At 36.6% G+C, this 20,363-nt stretch overlaps 1 protein-coding gene across 1 annotated transcript in view; it reads left to right on the top strand.

The window, feature by feature from the left end:
* The first annotated feature begins 714 nt into the window (after positions 1-714).
* LOC145674796 (23 kDa integral membrane protein-like) overlaps positions 715-20,363 on the top strand; it is a 122,265-nt gene continuing 102,616 nt past the window's right edge. Inside the window, exon 1 of the mRNA XM_081745013.1 lies at positions 715-789. The gene's annotated coding sequence lies outside the window, so the exon portion shown is untranslated. The remainder of the gene's footprint in view (positions 790-20,363) is intronic.

Below are 20,363 nucleotides of genomic sequence, written 5' to 3'. Positions count from 1 at the left end.
TTAAGCAAGCGCAGTCCAAAGAGGAGAACGTACTACAGTAATAGTAATTATATATTTTGTACCACATTTCCTGTAAATTGTATGCTGATGACTACCAACCCTGACAGAGCAGTCTGGCAAAGACCGCGCATAATCCAGAATAACCTGCGCTCAAACCCAACGATTACGTAATAAGGATTCTTTCATGTCGAGAGAAAAAAAAAGTCATCACGTAAAAAGAAAGGAATGACGGAATGGAAGGTGAGATACATGTTCGTTTTTAGATTCTCCGTTCGAATATCTTTCGCGTTTCTATCATATTACTTTCTGTTTTTCTCTTGATTCATGTAAAAAAAATTATTTTTAGAAACAAGCTGTTTTCATCCATCAAATTATATACAATATATAGCTAATGCACTAATAGATGAATGAGGATTTAGAATCACAGAGGGACGATTCTCTTTTTTTTTTTTTTTTTTTTTTTTGTACAATTACTGAAATTCAAAGGTTTTAGTTCTTTAATATAGGGAGCAAAAGTCGCTTGAAACTTTAACCCACAAATCCCCAGCGTATCACAGGTGTCCCATTGATTTCTCGTTCATCTTATAAAGTTAATATCAAACTTTTTTACACAAATACCCATTGTGCTTTAAAAGTCACACCTAAACCTTTGTAACAAGTTTTGTTTCGTTCCTTTTCTTCAGGTTTTAGCAATTTTATTCACCTTTTCTTTTCAGGAGGTGCATGTGACTCATGGAGTTCTCGAATGGCTTTTAGCTTCCGAATATATTTTATTTATTTTTATGATAAGTAAGTATTTAAATCCCTAATAACTTATGTTCCCTGTATTTAGAAGGATCAGTAATTACTCTAGTAAAGTAGTAATTGTTTGTGTACTAAATTAAGGTTATAAACTATGTTTGTTTCTCGCTGTGTCACAGGTGTCACATTGGGTTTCTAGAGTAAACAATTACAAGAACTTGTTTGCTTTGTTGTAATTACGCATCGACGTCTAATAACAAATGCTATACATGTCGAAATGTGTCCTTTACCATCCTCCATCTTGAATATTTTTCTTCTATTTTCAATTTTTCGTATCGAATATTTTCCTATAAGATTTCTTTTGAGAATGGCCTTGGATTTTTCAGGAATATCGGGAAAGAAGATATCGGAAGAGGAAATAGAAAGTATTCTTGATGTGATAAGTTTATCTGAAAGTGAATTTGAGTTAGTAATTTCTGACGATGAAGACATAGCTAGTTGAGATCAATAATTTTAGATCTCAAACTGAAATAAATGAATTCCCTATTCGGATTAGGAATAGGACAGAACAATTATCTGAAGGAAATAAGAATCACGGTGATTATACAGTAGCTAGTGAATTACAGGAAAATTAAATTCCGAAGAAGGAAAAACTACAATGGAAGAAGGTTCCATTTCATCTTCCAGAAAATAGTTTCGATAGATCATTTTCTCCTCCTCCTCAGCAAGAATACACACCTTATCAATATTTTAAAACTTTCATATCTAGTGATGTGTTCAGTACACTTTCTCAAGAATCTAATCTGTTTCACACCCAGTGTATAGGTCAGTCCCTTCAGTGTTCATCAGAAGAAATTGAACGTTTTGTTTGTGTTTAAGGCAAATCCACAATTACTGCCATAAATGAACATATCAAAGTAGCTATAACGTCTGTTGATCAGAAAGCCAATACTGTCGACATATATTGTGATCTCTCAAAAGCGTTTGATTGTGTAGACCATGATATACTTTTTGGTAAATTAGAAAAATATGGCATTAGGAGTATTGCTTTGGAGTGGTTCAAATCATACTTGCACAATCGTAAACAAATTGTACAAATTCTTCATATGGACGAAACAACTAAAAGTCTAAGCAAAATAAACTCAAATGAAAGAATAAATAGAAAAGGTGTTCCACAAGGATCAGTCTTAGGACCAATACTCTTTCTTCTATATCTTAATGATTTATCCTTAAACATAGAGAAGGGTAATTTACTCCTTTCTGCTGATGACACAACAGTAATTGTAACTGAGAAAGACAGAGATAGCTTGCAAGAAACCATTGATCTTACAACATCCCAACTCACGCATTGGTTTTCTTCAAATAAATTAAAACTAAATGCAGATAAAACAAAGTGTGTTTTCTACCATTTATCTCACAGAATATCAAACCAACTGCCACAGATATAATTGAATAATGAAGTATGTACATTTACTAGTACTATAAAATTTTTAGGCATGTATCTGGATGATAATTTCTCATGGCAAGAACACGTAGAGAAACTAAACAAAAAATTAGCCCAGGCTATGTACATAATACGAACTCTAGTCCCAATACTTAATCTGCAATCAATTCTGTCCCTGTGCTATGCCATATTCTTCTCATATTAAATACGGAATTGCGTTCTGGGGGTCTTCGCCGAAGCTTCAGAATATATTTAAACAACAAAAATGTGTCTTAAGAATCATTACTAAATAATCGAAACGCACCAGCTGCAAGAAAATATTTGAATCATTGAATATGATGACAGTCCCTTCTTTATACATATTTGAACTTCTGAAAATTACCTGGGATCATTTAGATAATATTAAAAGACATGGTGATACTCACAACTACCTTACGCCTGGAAAAGATAACTTATCCACTGTGTATCATAGAACATCAGCATACGGAAAATCACACATCTATATGGGTGTAAAGTTGTACAATAAACTACCTGGGTACATAAAAAATAGTCATGGAAAGAGTTTCTTTGTGAACTCAGTGCGCAAACTGCTATTAGAAAACACATTTTATACTGTAAATGAATACCCTAGCAGCAAATTTTGAAACTTCCAAAAGTAATTAAATTCCAATTGTATATACTAGATTTATGTCAGTTGAAGTAGTTTTATGTATAGTTAAGATGGTAAATACAAATATACAGTAATTAAAATAATAATTAAGTTCATATATATATATATATATATATATATATATATATATATATATATATATATATATATATATATATATATATATATATATATATTATATATATCAGCGTTTCCCAACCGGTGTGCCGCGGCACACTGGTGTGCCGTGAATGGGCCGCTGGTGTGCCGCGAGGAATAGAAACAAAATTATTAATTTTATAGCAATCAAATTGCAAAACGTAGGGAAAAATGTATATTTGTGTTTCACATTACTATAAAACTCTACTATGAATCTACAATTTTAAAGTTTCATACGGGGTTACTATTCTGTATATTTTGAATGTTGAAAAAAGGCATTTGTTATTGTTATGACCATTATTGCTTCTTTATTGTTGCAGACTATTTCGTAACTTGAAAATTTAAAATATCATTAAATCTTTTCGACAAATTACCTACATTTGTGTTTTAAAAGTAACAGAGATATGTTTGTTTGTTCATTATTTAGTGATCTTCCTTCTTAGTAGAAGGTTGAATCCAGTTTTTAAAAAGAAAGCGTATTTTTAAAAACCTGAGGTAATATTTCATTGCAATTGTTTTCTATTTTTAAATTAGAATGAAAAATAAGCATAACGATTTACCACGGGGGAAAAACCAGTGATCGAGCTTTCTTCTCTGGGAGAAGGGGATAAATAATCACAGAAAAATACCACTGTGTTTTATATTTACAAATAATAATATCAATAAGTGTGCCGCGAGAATCCAAGTAACACCCGTAGTGTGCCGCAAGTTGAAAAAGGTTGGGAAACGCTGATATAGATTGTAGAATTGGTTTAGCCTATATCTATTTTCACAAGTTGTTCAACACTAGAGCATTGTATTTGTTTTAAATATTGTATCGAAATTATTCACCCTAACAAGGTTGTAAAAAGACGCAAAGTTTGGTCTAGCTTTGAAATCCATCAATATCAGCATACATTATTTTAATATGACCTATTCTAACAAGAATAGAAAGGACACAAATTTAGTTATAATAATAAAATCCAACCATAATTTCTATCTTAATCAGCTTATGGTTGATGGCTTTATATTGTGTATTTTTTTTTCTCTCTCTCTGCTCAGGTCATAAGTAAAGGTGTCCGTAAAGTTGCGCAACCCATAGTTTGATGTTAGGGGAATTTTTTTGTGACCACATTATCTCCAAAAATTTGTGACCCTCCCGTCCTTCGGACTTAACATCACCTGGCATTTTCTTCTAGGGTTACCTAAAAAAAAAAAATGTGGTGTACAAGAATAACCCCAGGACTATTGAGAAACTGAAGACGAACATTGAGACAGAAATTCTATCAATCACCAAGAACGCTCTTAAAAAGTGTCAAGAAACATAGTGAAGCGTGTAAATTTGTGTTTGTGTATCAACAAGCGCCCTTCTCTTTCCACGAGGATTCTAGGGTTGCCAGATATAAGTGAGTATTTTTTTATCGCAAATTTTTGCATAAAAACTCAGGTTATGAATTATGTACAAATTCTCATTTCTTATCATTAATTTACCTAAAACACACTTGTTGCAGTAATTTTACGACAACAGTGTTGGCAGGGGCCACGTTTCTGTCAAAAAACACCCATTTTACGGACTTGCATTAAATGGTCTATGGCAACACTGCATCAACTTTGTCACATTTTCCCACCAATGAATAGATGTTGATGCATACTGCACATATACACAGAGATTCACCAACAGGACATCAGTTTTCTGCAAATGAATATTTCTTTTCTTCATTTTGTACATTTTTTATTTTACACTTTTGGTATTTTCTTTCGTTACTACACAAAAAACATTACAAATTCCAACATTGGTCATGATCTCGAAACTATCTACATAAAAGACGCTAACATTTTTTTCAAGTCTCAGGTACTTATCATTCTTGGTTCAAAAGATGTACGCAATCAAACTTTGGGCTGCGCAAGTTTACGGACATACTGTTTAATGCTAAAGCCATAATTCAGATATGTTGGTACTTATAACACCGATCCTATATGTCACCAATTTACAACGACGGTCTTTAATGCGCCATTACGTGAAAGAAAAGAAAAACAACTAATGAGTCATGTCTAGACAAATTTAACTTGCTGCATCCATGTGCCAACTGTTACATTTTTCATGCGTAGTTTCCTTCTTTTTTACATTACGAAACACATTACGAACAGTTGTGAAATCTGCCCACTCTTTCATACGTACATGTAGGCCGGTTAGAGATTAGTATGTAATAATTTGAAGTCTTTTTTTTCTTTCTTCGAAATACTATTCATATATTTACCGAGTAAAAGAACAGAATATAGAATATTTTCTCATTAATTTGATAAAAATGGTTTTTTTTTTTTTTTAAGGTACTAAGTGATGCTATGTATGCTAGTTAAGGAGTGTACGCATAAAATCAAGCGGTTCCGGGTTCGACTCCCAGTAGAGAAACTTGGTCGAAAAAGTGTAACAGGGTTTTTCAAGCCAGCTATCCTGAGTGAGGTTTGATTGAGATTTCCTCATTTACACCGGGAAAATGCCGGGATCGTACTTAACATACAGGTACCAAGTCAATTCCTTGCTTCCCTTTCTTCGGATAGTGTGATCACCGAGGGATTTCACCCCTCATACGTGACGGGCGAACATGGCCATAGATACCCAGAAATCTAATTGCTAATCGTAATCCTAGTTTGAAATCGAATTCCTCACTCCTTTTTCTTCCCATCTCTTTTCTTCCTTTCTGAGTCAAATATTTTTTAAAAAATGCTGAAAAACATATTTAATTATTTTAGATGCAAAGTCCAAATAGTAAATTCCATGCCTTTAACCTTACGGAATTCCGAGATATGAACATCTTATTACAATAAGTGCAACCTTCACCCTTTTTCTTCCCATTTATTTTCTTCTAGGATAATAATAATAATAATAATAATAATAATAATAATAATAATAATAATAATAATAATAATAATAATAATAATAATATGCTGAAACACTTGTTTACTTATTTTGTCTTCCTTTCTATCACTTTTGCGTATTGAAAAAAAAAAGCACAACGAAACAGTTGTTTTGTTATTTTAAATGTAAAGTCAAAATTCCAAATTCCTTGTTTGCAACCTTAAGAGATTCCATCTTAATTGGAGAAAAGAATTGAGTACGTAGCAACACTTAGAAACTATGTACGGAAGATACGAGGTGTGTTGAAACAGTATTAGATTTTATTTTTTACCGTGCAAACCAATGACGCACGGATGACTTTCTTCAGTGTAGATGTAGGGGGAAAAACTCATGCGCAGTAGTGATTTTTCTCCCTCCGGCACAGCGTTGCCAGATCTAGCATAATGATGCTAGATCTAGCATAATTTGCATGTCTTTAGCATCTAGCATCTTGCTTTTAGCATCCTGCCCATCTAGCATAATTTCAGCAAGTTTATCAAAAAGCCGCAAAACCTGGAGATGAGAAAGAAGTTGGTCATGGGAAGAAAAAGAACGGCAGAAATGTATCTTCTTCCGTTGATTCATACAGTCGGTAAACCATACAGGCAGTCTTATTTTCCGAAGTAAGTTACAAACGGCTTTGGGCTTATATTTATTTATTTATTTACTTTTTGTAGCTCCAATCAGGGTTATCTAATCCTCTAACTGCGGAACATGGGCGGAGCTATGGGGGCCATTCTCCCCCCAAACTTTTTGACAACTTCACCATCTTTATTTCTGACTTCATGACCATCTTTATTCCTGAAATGAAAGGTCCGAGACCGACCAAAAATCCCCCCCCCCCAGCAGTCAATTCCCAACTTCGCTTATGCTGCGAGGCAATTTTCTTTCAAAATATGTAAACAAACACTTTGCATTCATTTATACGATATATACGTCATTGAGTCTGGCAACGACTGCACTAGTTTAGTTGAGTTTAAGCTTAGGTGCGTGAAGTATTAAGTTCTATCCACGCATTCCTGCGCTATCTCAACTTCGTTTTTTTTTCTTTTAAAACTCCTGAATTAGTAATTATGAAGATCTAGCATAATTTGACCAAATGTAGCATAATTTTGATCAGGTTTTGGAATAATTCCGAGCTGTGAGTCTAGCAACGCTGCTCCGGCAGAAACCGTCAGTCAGTGGCAGTCGGCCAACGAGTGAAGACGTGTAGTGAGCGGTCCTCAGATTTCAGTTTTTGTTGTTGTTGTTGTTGTTGTTGTTGTTGTAAAATGACAGAAAAACTTGAGTAGTAATTTTGCATCAAATTTTGCCTAAAGGTTAGCGATACCCGAGCGGAAACCATTAAATCGGATCGGAACATTCAATTTTGAACTAGAATGTGGGCATGAGGAGAGTGGCAGCGAAATTTAATTCAGGCTTTCATAGCCAAACACAACATTCCTGTGTGTCGTGCTCGCCAGATATGGCTCCGTGTGACTTTTGGTTATTTCCCAGGCTGAAAATGCCACTAAAAGGGACCCGATTTGGGTCAAGAGGAAGACATCATGCGGAATGTGACTGCACGGTTGCTGACCATTCCAAAAACTGCGTTCCACAAGTGTTTCCAACAATGGTGAGAGCGCTGGAAGAAGTGTATGTATTACCATTACCAAGGAGACTACTTTGAAGGGGATTAATGTTTCGGATTTCCAAATCAATAAATGTATTTTTCCCAAAGGATTGATACTGGGTTTTAGAAGTGTTTCCAACAATGGTGAGAGCGCTGGAAGAAGTGTATGTATTACCATTACCAAGGAGACTACTTTGAAGGGGATTAATGTTTCGGATTTCCAAATCAATAAATGTATTTTTCCCAAAGGATTGATACTGGGTTTTAGAAGTGTTTCCAACAATGGCGGGAGCGCTGGAAGAAGTGTATGTATTACCATTACCAAGGAGACTACTTTGAAGGGGATTAATGTTTCGGATTTCCAAATCAATAAATGTATTTTTGCCAAAGGATTGATACTGGGTTTTAGAAGTGTTTCCAACAATGGCGGGAGCGCTGGAAGAAGTGTATGTATTACCATTACCAAGGAGACTACTTTGAAGGGGATTAATGTTTCGGATTTCCAAATCAATAAATGTATTTTTGCCAAAGGATTGATACTGGGTTTTAGAAGTGTTTCCAACAATGGTGAGAGCGCTGGAAGAAGTGTATGTATTACCATTACCAAGGAGACTACTTTGAAGGGGATTAATGTTTCGGATTTCCAAATCAATAAATGTATTTTTGCCAAAGGATTGATACTGGGTTTTAGAAGTGTTTCCAACAATGGTGAGAGCGCTGGAAGAAGTGTATGTATTACCATTACCAAGGAGACTACTTTGAAGGGGATTAATGTTTCGGATTTCCAAATCAATAAATGTATTTTTGCCAAAGGATTGATACTCGGTTTTAGAAGTGTTTCCAACAATGGTGAGAGCGCTGGAAGAAGTGTATGTATTACCATTACCAAGGAGACTACTTTGAAGGGGATTAATGTTTCGGATTTCCAAATCAATAAATGTATTTTTGCCAAAGGATTGATACTGGGTTTTAGAAGTGTTTCCAACAATGGTGAGAGCGCTGGAAGAAGTGTATGTATTACCATTACCAAGGAGACTACTTTGAAGGGGATTAATGTTTCGGATTTCCAAATCAATAAATGTATTTTTGCCAAAGGATTGATACTGGGTTTTAGAAGTGTTTCCAACAATGGTGAGAGCGTTGGAAGAAGTGTATGTATTACCATTACCAAGGAGACTACTTTGAAGGGGATTAATGTTTCGGATTTCCAAATCAATAAATGTATTTTTGCCAAAGGATTGATACTGGGTTTTAGAAGTGTTTCCAACAATGGAGAGAGCGCTGGAAGAAGTGTATGTATTACCATTACCAAGGAGACTACTTTGAAGGGGATTAATGTTTCGGATTTCCAAATCAATAAATGTATTTTTGCCAAAGGATTGATACTGGGTTTTAGAAGTGTTTCCAACAATGGTGAGAGCGCTGGAAGAAGTGTATGTATTACCATTACCAAGGAGACTACTTTGAAGGGGATTAATGTTTCGGATTTCCAAATCAATAAATGTATTTTTGCCAAAGGATTGATACTGGGTTTTAGAAGTGTTTCCAACAATGGTGAGAGCGCTGGAAGAAGTGTATGTATTACCATTACCAAGGAGACTACTTTGAAGGGGATTAATGTTTCGGATTTCCAAATCAATAAATGTATTTTTGCCAAAGGATTGATACTGGGTTTTAGAAGTGTTTCCAACAATGGCGGGAGCGCTGGAAGAAGTGTATGTATTACCATTACCAAGGAGACTACTTTGAAGGGGATTAATGTTTCGGATTTCCAAATCAATAAATGTATTTTTGCCAAAGGATTGATACTGGGTTTTAGAAGTGTTTCCAACAATGGCGGGAGCGCTGGAAGAAGTGTATGTATTACCATTACCAAGGAGACTACTTTGAAGGGGATTAATGTTTCGGATTTCCAAATCAATAAATGTATTTTTGCCAAAGGATTGATACTGGGTTTTAGAAGTGTTTCCAACAATGGTGAGAGCGCTGGAAGAAGTGTATGTATTACCATTACCAAGGAGACTACTTTGAAGGGGATTAATGTTTCGGATTTCCAAATCAATAAATGTATTTTTGCCAAAGGATTGATACTGGGTTTTAGAAGTATTTCCAACAATGGTGAGAGCGCTGGAAGAAGTGTATGTATTACCATTACCAAGGAGACTACTTTGAAGGGGATTAATGTTTCGGATTTCCAAATCAATAAATGTATTTTTGCCAAAGGATTGATACTGGGTTTTAGAAGTGTTTCCAACAATGGCGGGAGCGCTGGAAGAAGTGTATGTATTACCATTACCAAGGAGACTACTTTGAAGGGGATTAATGTTTCGGATTTCCAAATCAATAAATGTATTTTTGCCAAAGGATTGATACTGGGTTTTAGAAGTGTTTCCAACAATGGTGAGAGCGCTGGAAGAAGTGTATGTATTACCATTACCAAGGAGACTACTTTGAAGGGGATTAATGATTCGGATTTCCAAATCAATAAATGTATTTTTGCCAAAGGATTGATACTGGGTTTTAGAAGTGTTTCCAACAATGGTGAGAGCGCTGGAAGAAGTGTATGTATTACCATTACCAAGGAGACTACTTTGAAGGGGATTAATGTTTCGGATTTCCAAATCAATAAATGTATTTTTGCCAAAGGATTGATACTGGGTTTTAGAAGTGTTTCCAACAATGGTGAGAGCGCTGGAAGAAGTGTATGTATTACCATTACCAAGGAGACTACTTTGAAGGGGATTAATGTTTCGGATTTCCAAATCAATAAATGTATTTTTGCCAAAGGATTGATACTGGGTTTTAGAAGTGTTTCCAACAATGGTGAGAGCGCTGGAAGAAGTGTAAACATTACCAAGGAGACTACTTTGAAGGGGATTAATGTTTCGGATTTCCAAATCAATAAATGTATTTTTGCCAAAGGATTGATACTGGGTTTTAGAAATGTTTCCAACAATGGCGGGAGCGCTGGAAGAAGTGTGTACATTACCAAGGAGACTACTTTGAAGGGGATTAATGTTTTGGATTTCCAAATCAATAAATGTATTTTTGCCAAAGGATTGATACTGGGTTTTAGAAGTGTTTCCAACAATGGTGAGAGCGCTGGAAGAAGTGTATGTATTACCATTACCAAGGAGACTACTTTGAAGGGGATTAATGTTTCGGATTTCCAAATCAATAAATGTATTTTTGCCAAAGGATTGATACTGGGTTTTAGAAGTGTTTCCAACAATGGTGAGAGCGCTGGAAGAAGTGTATGTATTACCATTACCAAGGAGACTACTTTGAAGGGGATTAATGTTTCGGATTTCCAAATCAATAAATGTATTTTTGCCAAAGGATTGATACTGGGTTTTAGAAGTGTTTCCAACAATGGTGAGAGCGCTGGAAGAAGTGTATGTATTACCATTACCAAGGAGACTACTTTGAAGGGGATTAATGTTTCGGATTTCCAAATCAATAAATGTATTTTTGCCAAAGGATTGATACTGGGTTTTAGAAGTGTTTCCAACAATGGTGAGAGCGCTGGAAGAAGTGTATGTATTACCATTACCAAGGAGACTACTTTGAAGGGGATTAATGTTTCGGATTTCCAAATCAATAAATGTATTTTTGCCAAAGGATTGATACTGGGTTTTAGAAGTGTTTCCAACAATGGTGAGAGCGCTGGAAGAAGTGTATGTATTACCATTACCAAGGAGACTACTTTGAAGGGGATTAATGTTTCGGATTTCCAAATCAATAAATGTATTTTTGCCAAAGGATTGATACAGGGTTTTAGAAGTGTTTCCAACAATGGCGGGAGCGCTGGAAGAAGTGTGTACATTACCAAGGAGACTACTTTGAAGGGGATTAATGTTTCGGATTTCCAAATCAATAAATGTATTTTTGCCAAAGGATTGATACTGGGTTTTAGAAGTGTTTCCAACAATGGCGGGAGCGCTGGAAGAAGTGTGTACATTACCAAGGAGACTACTTTGAAGGGGATTAATGTTTCGGATTTCCAAATCAATAAATGTATTTTTGCCAAAGGATTGATACTGGGTTTTAGAAGTGTTTCCAACAATGGTGAGAGCGCTGGAAGAAGTGTATGTATTACCATTACCAAGGAGACTACTTTGAAGGGGATTAATGTTTCGGATTTCCAAATCAATAAATGTATTTTTCCCAAAGGATTGATACTGGGTTTTAGAAGTGTTTCCAACAATGGTGAGAGCGCTGGAAGAAGTGTATGTATTACCATTACCAAGGAGACTACTTTGAAGGGGATTAATGTTTCGGATTTCCAAATCAATAAATGTATTTTTGCCAAAGGATTGATACTGGGTTTTAGAAGTGTTTCCAACAATGGCGGGAGCGCTGGAAGAAGTGTATGTATTACCATTACCAAGGAGACTACTTTGAAGGGGATTAATGTTTCGGATTTCCAAATCAATAAATGTATTTTTGCCAAAGGATTGATACTGGGTTTTAGAAGTGTTTCCAACAATGGCGGGAGCGCTGGAAGAAGTGTATGTATTACCATTACCAAGGAGACTACTTTGAAGGGGATTAATGTTTCGGATTTCCAAATCAATAAATGTATTTTTGCCAAAGGATTGATACTGGGTTTTAGAAGTGTTTCCAACAATGGCGGGAGCGCTGGAAGAAGTGTATGTATTACCATTACCAAGGAGACTACTTTGAAGGGGATTAATGTTTCGGATTTCCAAATCAATAAATGTATTTTTGCCAAAGGATTGATACTGGGTTTTAGAAGTGTTTCCAACAATGGCGGGAGCGCTGGAAGAAGTGTATGTATTACCATTACCAAGGAGACTACTTTGAAGGGGATTAATGTTTCGGATTTCCAAATCAATAAATGTATTTTTGCCAAAGGATTGATACTGGGTTTTAGAAGTGTTTCCAACAATGGTGAGAGCGCTGGAAGAAGTGTATGTATTACCATTACCAAGGAGACTACTTTGAAGGGGATTAATGTTTCGGATTTCCAAATCAATAAATGTATTTTTGCCAAAGGATTGATACTGGGTTTTAGAAGTGTTTCCAACAATGGTGAGAGCGCTGGAAGAAGTGTATGTATTACCATTACCAAGGAGACTACTTTGAAGGGGATTAATGTTTCGGATTTCCAAATCAATAAATGTATTTTTGCCAAAGGATTGATACTGGGTTTTAGAAGTGTTTCCAACAATGGTGAGAGCGCTGGAAGAAGTGTATGTATTACCATTACCAAGGAGACTACTTTGAAGGGGATTAATGTTTCGGATTTCCAAATCAATAAATGTATTTTTGCCAAAGGATTGATACTGGGTTTTAGAAGTGTTTCCAACAATGGTGAGAGCGCTGGAAGAAGTGTATGTATTACCATTACCAAGGAGACTACTTTGAAGGGGATTAATGTTTCGGATTTCCAAATCAATAAATGTATTTTTGCCAAAGGATTGATACTGGGTTTTAGAAGTGTTTCCAACAATGGTGAGAGCGCTGGAAGAAGTGTATGTATTACCATTACCAAGGAGACTACTTTGAAGGGGATTAATGTTTCGGATTTCCAAATCAATAAATGTATTTTTGCCAAAGGATTGATACTGGGTTTTAGAAGTGTTTCCAACAATGGCGGGAGCGCTGGAAGAAGTGTATGTATTACCATTACCAAGGAGACTACTTTGAAGGGGATTAATGTTTCGGATTTCCAAATCAATGAATGTATTTTTGCCAAAGGATTGATACTGGGTTTTAGAAGTGTTTCCAACAATGGCGGGAGCGCTGGAAGAAGTGTATGTATTACCATTACCAAGGAGACTACTTTGAAGGGGATTAATGTTTCGGATTTCCAAATCAATAAATGTATTTTTGCCAAAGGATTGATACTGGGTTTTAGAAGTGTTTCCAACAATGGCGGGAGCGCTGGAAGAAGTGTGTACATTACCAAGGAGACTACTTTGAAGGGGATTAATGTTTCGGATTTCCAAATCAATAAATGTATTTTTGCCAAAGGATTGATACTGGGTTTTAGAAGTGTTTCTAACAATGGTGAGAGCGCTGGAAGAAGTGTATGTATTACCATTACCAAGGAGACTACTTTGAAGGGGATTAATGTTTCGGATTTCCAAATCAATAAATGTATTTTTGCCAAAGGATTGATACTGGGTTTTAGAAGTGTTTCCAACAATGGTGAGAGCGCTGGAAGAAGTGTATGTATTACCATTACCAAGGAGACTACTTTGAAGGGGATTAATGTTTCGGATTTCCAAATCAATAAATGTATTTTTGCCAAAGGATTGATACTGGGTTTTAGAAGTGTTTCCAACAATGGTGAGAGCGCTGGAAGAAGTGTATGTATTACCATTACCAAGGAGACTACTTTGAAGGGGATTAATGTTTCGGATTTCCAAATCAATAAATGTATTTTTGCCAAAGGATTGATACTGGGTTTTAGAAGTGTTTCCAACAATGGTGAGAGCGCTGGAAGAAGTGTATGTATTACCATTACCAAGGAGACTACTTTGAAGGGGATTAATGTTTCGGATTTCCAAATCAATAAATGTATTTTTGCCAAAGGATTGATACTGGGTTTTAGAAGTGTTTCCAACAATGGTGAGAGCGCTGGAAGAAGTGTATGTATTACCATTACCAAGGAGACTACTTTGAAGGGGATTAATGTTTCGGATTTCCAAATCAATAAATGTATTTTTGCCAAAGGATTGATACTGGGTTTTAGAAATGTTTCCAACAATGGCGGGAGCGCTGGAAGAAGTGTGTACATTACCAAGGAGACTACTTTGAAGGGGATTAATGTTTTGGATTTCCAAATCAATAAATGTATTTTTGCCAAAGGATTGATACTGGGTTTTAGAAGTGTTTCCAACAATGGTGAGAGCGCTGGAAGAAGTGTATGTATTACCATTACCAAGGAGACTACTTTGAAGGGGATTAATGTTTCGGATTTCCAAATCAATAAATGTATTTTTGCCAAAGGATTGATACTGGGTTTTAGAAGTGTTTGCAACAATGGTGAGAGCGCTGGAAGAAGTGTATGTATTACCATTACCAAGGAGACTACTTTGAAGGGGATTAATGTTTCGGATTTCCAAATCAATAAATGTATTTTTGCCAAAGGATTGATACTGGGTTTTAGAAGTGTTTCCAACAATGGTGAGAGCGCTGGAAGAAGTGTATGTATTACCATTACCAAGGAGACTACTTTGAAGGGGATTAATGTTTCGGATTTCCAAATCAATAAATGTATTTTTGCCAAAGGATTGATACTGGGTTTTAGAAGTGTTTCCAACAATGGTGAGAGCGCTGGAAGAAGTGTATGTATTACCATTACCAAGGAGACTACTTTGAAGGGGATTAATGTTTCGGATTTCCAAATCAATAAATGTATTTTTGCCAAAGGATTGATACTGGGTTTTAGAAGTGTTTCCAACAATGGTGAGAGCGCTGGAAGAAGTGTATGTATTACCATTACCAAGGAGACTACTTTGAAGGGGATTAATGTTTCGGATTTCCAAATCAATAAATGTATTTTTGCCAAAGGATTGATACTGGGTTTTAGAAGTGTTTCCAACAATGGTGAGAGCGCTGGAAGAAGTGTATGTATTACCATTACCAAGGAGACTACTTTGAAGGGGATTAATGTTTCGGATTTCCAAATCAATAAATGTATTTTTGCCAAAGGATTGATACTGGGTTTTAGAAGTGTTTCCAACAATGGCGGGAGCGCTGGAAGAAGTGTGTACATTACCAAGGAGACTACTTTGAAGGGGATTAATGTTTCGGATTTCCAAATCAATAAATGTATTTTTGGCAAAGGATTGATACTGGGTTTTAGAAGTGTTTCCAACAATGGTGAGAGCGCTGGAAGAAGTGTATGTATTACCATTACCAAGGAGACTACTTTGAAGGGGATTAATGTTTCGGATTTCCAAATCAATAAATGTATTTTTCCCAAAGGATTGATACTGGGTTTTAGAAGTGTTTCCAACAATGGTGAGAGCGCTGGAAGAAGTGTATGTATTACCATTACCAAGGAGACTACTTTGAAGGGGATTAATGTTTCGGATTTCCAAATCAATAAATGTATTTTTGCCAAAGGATTGATACTGGGTTTTAGAAGTGTTTCCAACAATGGCGGGAGCGCTGGAAGAAGTGTATGTATTACCATTACCAAGGAGACTACTTTGAAGGGGATTAATGTTTCGGATTTCCAAATCAATAAATGTATTTTTGCCAAAGGATTGATACTGGGTTTTAGAAGTGTTTCCAACAATGGCGGGAGCGCTGGAAGAAGTGTATGTATTACCATTACCAAGGAGACTACTTTGAAGGGGATTAATGTTTCGGATTTCCAAATCAATAAATGTATTTTTGCCAAAGGATTGATACTGGGTTTTAGAAGTGTTTCCAACAATGGCGGGAGCGCTGGAAGAAGTGTATGTATTACCATTACCAAGGAGACTACTTTGAAGGGGATTAATGTTTCGGATTTCCAAATCAATAAATGTATTTTTGCCAAAGGATTGATACTGGGTTTTAGAAGTGTTTCCAACAATGGCGGGAGCGCTGGAAGAAGTGTGTACATTACCAAGGAGACTACTTTGAAGGGGATTAATGTTTCGGATTTCCAAATCAATAAATGTATTTTTGCCAAAGGATTGATACTGGGTTTTAGAAGTGTTTCCAACAATGGTGAGAGCGCTGGAAGAAGTGTATGTATTACCATTACCAAGGAGACTACTTTGAAGGGGATTAATGTTTCGGATTTCCAAATCAATAAATGTATTTTTGCCAAAGGATTGATACTGGGTTTTAGAAGTGTTTCCAACAATGGTGAGAGCGCTGGAAGAAGTGTATGTATTACCATTATCAAGGAGACTACTTTGAAGGGGATTAATGTTTCGGATTTCCAAATCAATAAATGTATTTTTGCCAAAGGATTGATACTGGGTTTTAGAAGTGTTTCCAACAATGGCGGGAGCGCTGGAAGAAGTGTATGTATTACCATTACCAAGGAGACTACTTTGAAGGGGATTAATGTTTCGGATTTCCAAATCAATAAATGTATTTTTGCCAAAGGATTGATACTGGGTTTTAGAAGTGTTTCCAACAATGGCGGGAGCGCTGGAAGAAGTGTATGTATTACCATTACCAAGGAGACTACTTTGAAGGGGATTAATGTTTCGGATTTCCAAATCAATAAATGTATTTTTGCCAAAGGATTGATACTGGGTTTTAGAAGTGTTTCCAACAATGGTGAGAGCGCTGGAAGAAGTGTATGTATTACCATTACCAAGGAGACTACTTTGAAGGGGATTAATGTTTCGGATTTCCAAATCAATAAATGTATTTTTGCCAAAGGATTGATACTGGGTTTTAGAAGTGTTTCCAACAATGGCGGGAGCGCTGGAAGAAGTGTATGTATTACCATTACCAAGGAGACTACTTTGAAGGGGATTAATGTTTCGGATTTCCAAATCAATAAATGTATTTTTGCCAAAGGATTGATACTGGGTTTTAGAAGTGTTTCCAACAATGGTGAGAGCGCTGGAAGAAGTGTATGTATTACCATTACCAAGGAGACTACTTTGAAGGGGATTAATGTTTCGGATTTCCAAATCAATAAATGTATTTTTGCCAAAGGATTGATACTCGGTTTTAGAAGTGTTTCCAACAATGGTGAGAGCGCCGGAAGAAGTGTATGTATTACCATTACCAAGGAGACTACTTTGAAGGGGATTAATGTTTCGGATTTCCAAATCAATAAATGTATTTTTGCCAAAGGATTGATACTGGGTTTTAGAAGTGTTTCCAACAATGGCGGGAGCGCTGGAAGAAGTGTATGTATTACCATTACCAAGGAGACTACTTTGAAGGGGATTAATGTTTCGGATTTCCAAATCAATAAATGTATTTTTGCCAAAGGATTGATACTGGGTTTTAGAAGTGTTTCCAACAATGGAGGGAGCGCTGGAAGAAGTGTGTACATTACCAAGGAGACTACTTTGAAGGGGATTAATGTTTCGGATTTCCAAATCAATAAATGTATTTTTCCCAAAGGATTGATACTGGGTTTTAGAAGTGTTTCCAACAATGGCGGGAGCGCTGGAAGAAGTGTATGTATTACCATTACCAAGGAGACTACTTTGAAGGGGATTAATGTTTCGGATTTCCAAATCAATAAATGTATTTTTGCCAAAGGATTGATACTGGGTTTTAGAAGTGTTTCCAACAATGGCGGGAGCGCTGGAAGAAGTGTATGTATTACCATTACCAAGGAGACTACTTTGAAGGGGATTAATGTTTCGGATTTCCAAATCAATAAATGTATTTTTGCCAAAGGATTGATACTGGGTTTTAGAAGTGTTTCCAACAATGGTGAGAGCGCTGGAAGAAGTGTATGTATTACCATTACCAAGGAGACTACTTTGAAGGGGATTAATGTTTCGGATTTCCAAATCAATAAATGTATTTTTGCCAAAGGATTGATACAGGGTTTTAGAAGTGTTTCCAACAATGGCGGGAGCGCTGGAAGAAGTGTGTACATTACCAAGGAGACTACTTTGAAGGGGATTAATGTTTCGGATTTCCAAATCAATAAATGTATTTTTGCCAAAGGATTGATACAGGGTTTTAGAAGTGTTTCCAACAATGGCGGGAGCGCTGGAAGAAGTGTGTACATTACCAAGGAGACTACTTTGAAGGGGATTAATGTTTCGGATTTCCAAATCAATAAATGTATTTTTGCCAAAGGATTGATACTGGGTTTTAGAAGTGTTTCCAACAATGGTGAGAGCGCTGGAAGAAGTGTATGTATTACCATTACCAAGGAGACTACTTTGAAGGGGATTAATGTTTCGGATTTCCAAATCAATAAATGTATTTTTGCCAAAGGATTGATACTGGGTTTTAGAAGTGTTTCCAATAATGGCGGGAGCGCTGGAAGAAGTGTGTACATTACCAAGGAGAATACTTTGAAGGGGAATTATGTTTCGGATTTCCAAATCAATAAATGTATTTTTGCCAAAGGATTGATACTGGGTTTTAGAAGTGTTTCCAACAATGGCGGGAGCTCTGGAAGAAGTGTATGTATTACCATTACCAAGGAGACTACTTTGAAGGGGATTAATGTTTCGGATTTCCAAATCAATAAATGTATTTTTGCCAAAGGATTGATACTGGGTTTTAGAAGTGTTTCCAACAATGGCGGGAGCGCTGGAAGAAGTGTATGTATTACCATTACCAAGGAGACTACTTTGAAGGGGATTAATGTTTCGGATTTCCAAATTTATAAATGTATTTTTGCCAAAGGATTGATACTGGGTTTTAGAAGTGTTTCCAACAATGGCGGGAGCGCTGGAAGAAGTGTATGTATTACCATTACCAAGGAGACTACTTTGAAGGGGATTAATGTTTCGGATTTCCAAATCAATAAATGTATTTTTGCCAAAGGATTGATACTGGGTTTTAGAAGTGTTTCCAACAATGGCGGGAGCGCTGGAAGAAGTGTGTACATTACCAAGGAGACTACTTTGAAGGGGATTAATGTTTCGGATTTCCAAATCAATAAATGTATTTTTGCCAAAGGATTGATACTGGGTTTTAGAAGTGTTTCCAATAATGGCGTAAGCGCTGGAAGAAGTGTGTACATTACCAAGGAGACTACTTTGAAGGGGATTAATGTTTCGGATTTCCAAATCAATAAATGTATTTTTGCCAAAGGATTGATACTGGGTTTTAGAAGTGTTTCCAACAATGGCGGGAGCGCTGGAAGAAGTGCGTACATTACCAAGGAGACTACTTTGAAGGGGAATCATGTTTCGGATTTCCAAATCAATAAATGTATTTTTGCCAAAGGATTGATACTGGGTTTTAGAAGTGTTTCCAACAATGGCGGGAGCGCTGGAAGAAGTGTATGTATTACCATTACCAAGGAGACTACTTTGAAGGGGATTAATGTTTCGGATTTCCAAATCAATAAATGTATTTTTGCCAAAGGATTGATACTGGGTTTTAGAAGTGTTTCCAATAATGGCGGGAGCGCTGGAAGAAGTGTAAACATTACCAAGGAGACTACTTTGAAGGGGATTAATGTTTCGGATTTCCAAATCAATAAATGTATTTTTCTCAACCAAAGATTCAATACTTTTTGGACACACCTCGTACATACAAAGATTAGGATTCGATACTTTTCCAACACACCTCGTACATACAAAGATTAGGAGTACGTATGCAAGATCTAGGCTAACCTGGCTGCATCGAAATACGACTTTCCCGCTGGTTTAGTGGATAGAATGTGTGCCTTCGGTGCACCTGGTCCCGAGTTCGGTTCAGGTGGAAGAGGAAAAAAAATATTTGACGTGATTCGCTTTCATCCATCTTCTTTAGCCTGAAGAGAGCATAACCGTGGGGTAGGGGCGTACGCAGGAATTTATTTCGGGAGGAGTCTAAAGCGTTTTTGGGGGGTCCAAATACAATTTGAGGCTAAATTATATGAAAATTTCTAAAATTGCCCCTAAAAGTAGACTACATTTACAAAAAAGTCGGGATTTCGGGGGGGTCCAGATCCCCAGGACCCACCCCTGCGTACGCCCCTGCCGTGAGGCATTAAACTAAAAGAATAATTTTCATTTTCGAACGTAGTACAGAAAATCTGTGCCACAACACAGATTTCAGTTCAACTGTAGCAATAGAGCTCCCTCCTGGCTAAACGGTTAGTGTACACGCCTGTGGTATGGGAGACCCGGATTCGATTCCTGGCGGGAGCTCATGGAGTTTGGATCCTACGTTAAGATGTAGGTTCACGTGTCATACAGTCTCGGTGCCGAAAGGAACTCTAAAATTAATTCAACTTCTGCCGTGGCAGGAAAGCCGCCCT

This window comes from Thermobia domestica, chromosome 18 (genome assembly GCF_964235325.1).
Source record: "Thermobia domestica chromosome 18, izTheDome1.hap1.1, whole genome shotgun sequence".
Taxonomy (NCBI): Eukaryota; Metazoa; Arthropoda; class Insecta; order Zygentoma; family Lepismatidae; genus Thermobia; species Thermobia domestica.
The sequence above is the reverse complement of the archived record's forward strand: the minus strand, read 5'-3'. Positions and strand labels throughout refer to the sequence as shown.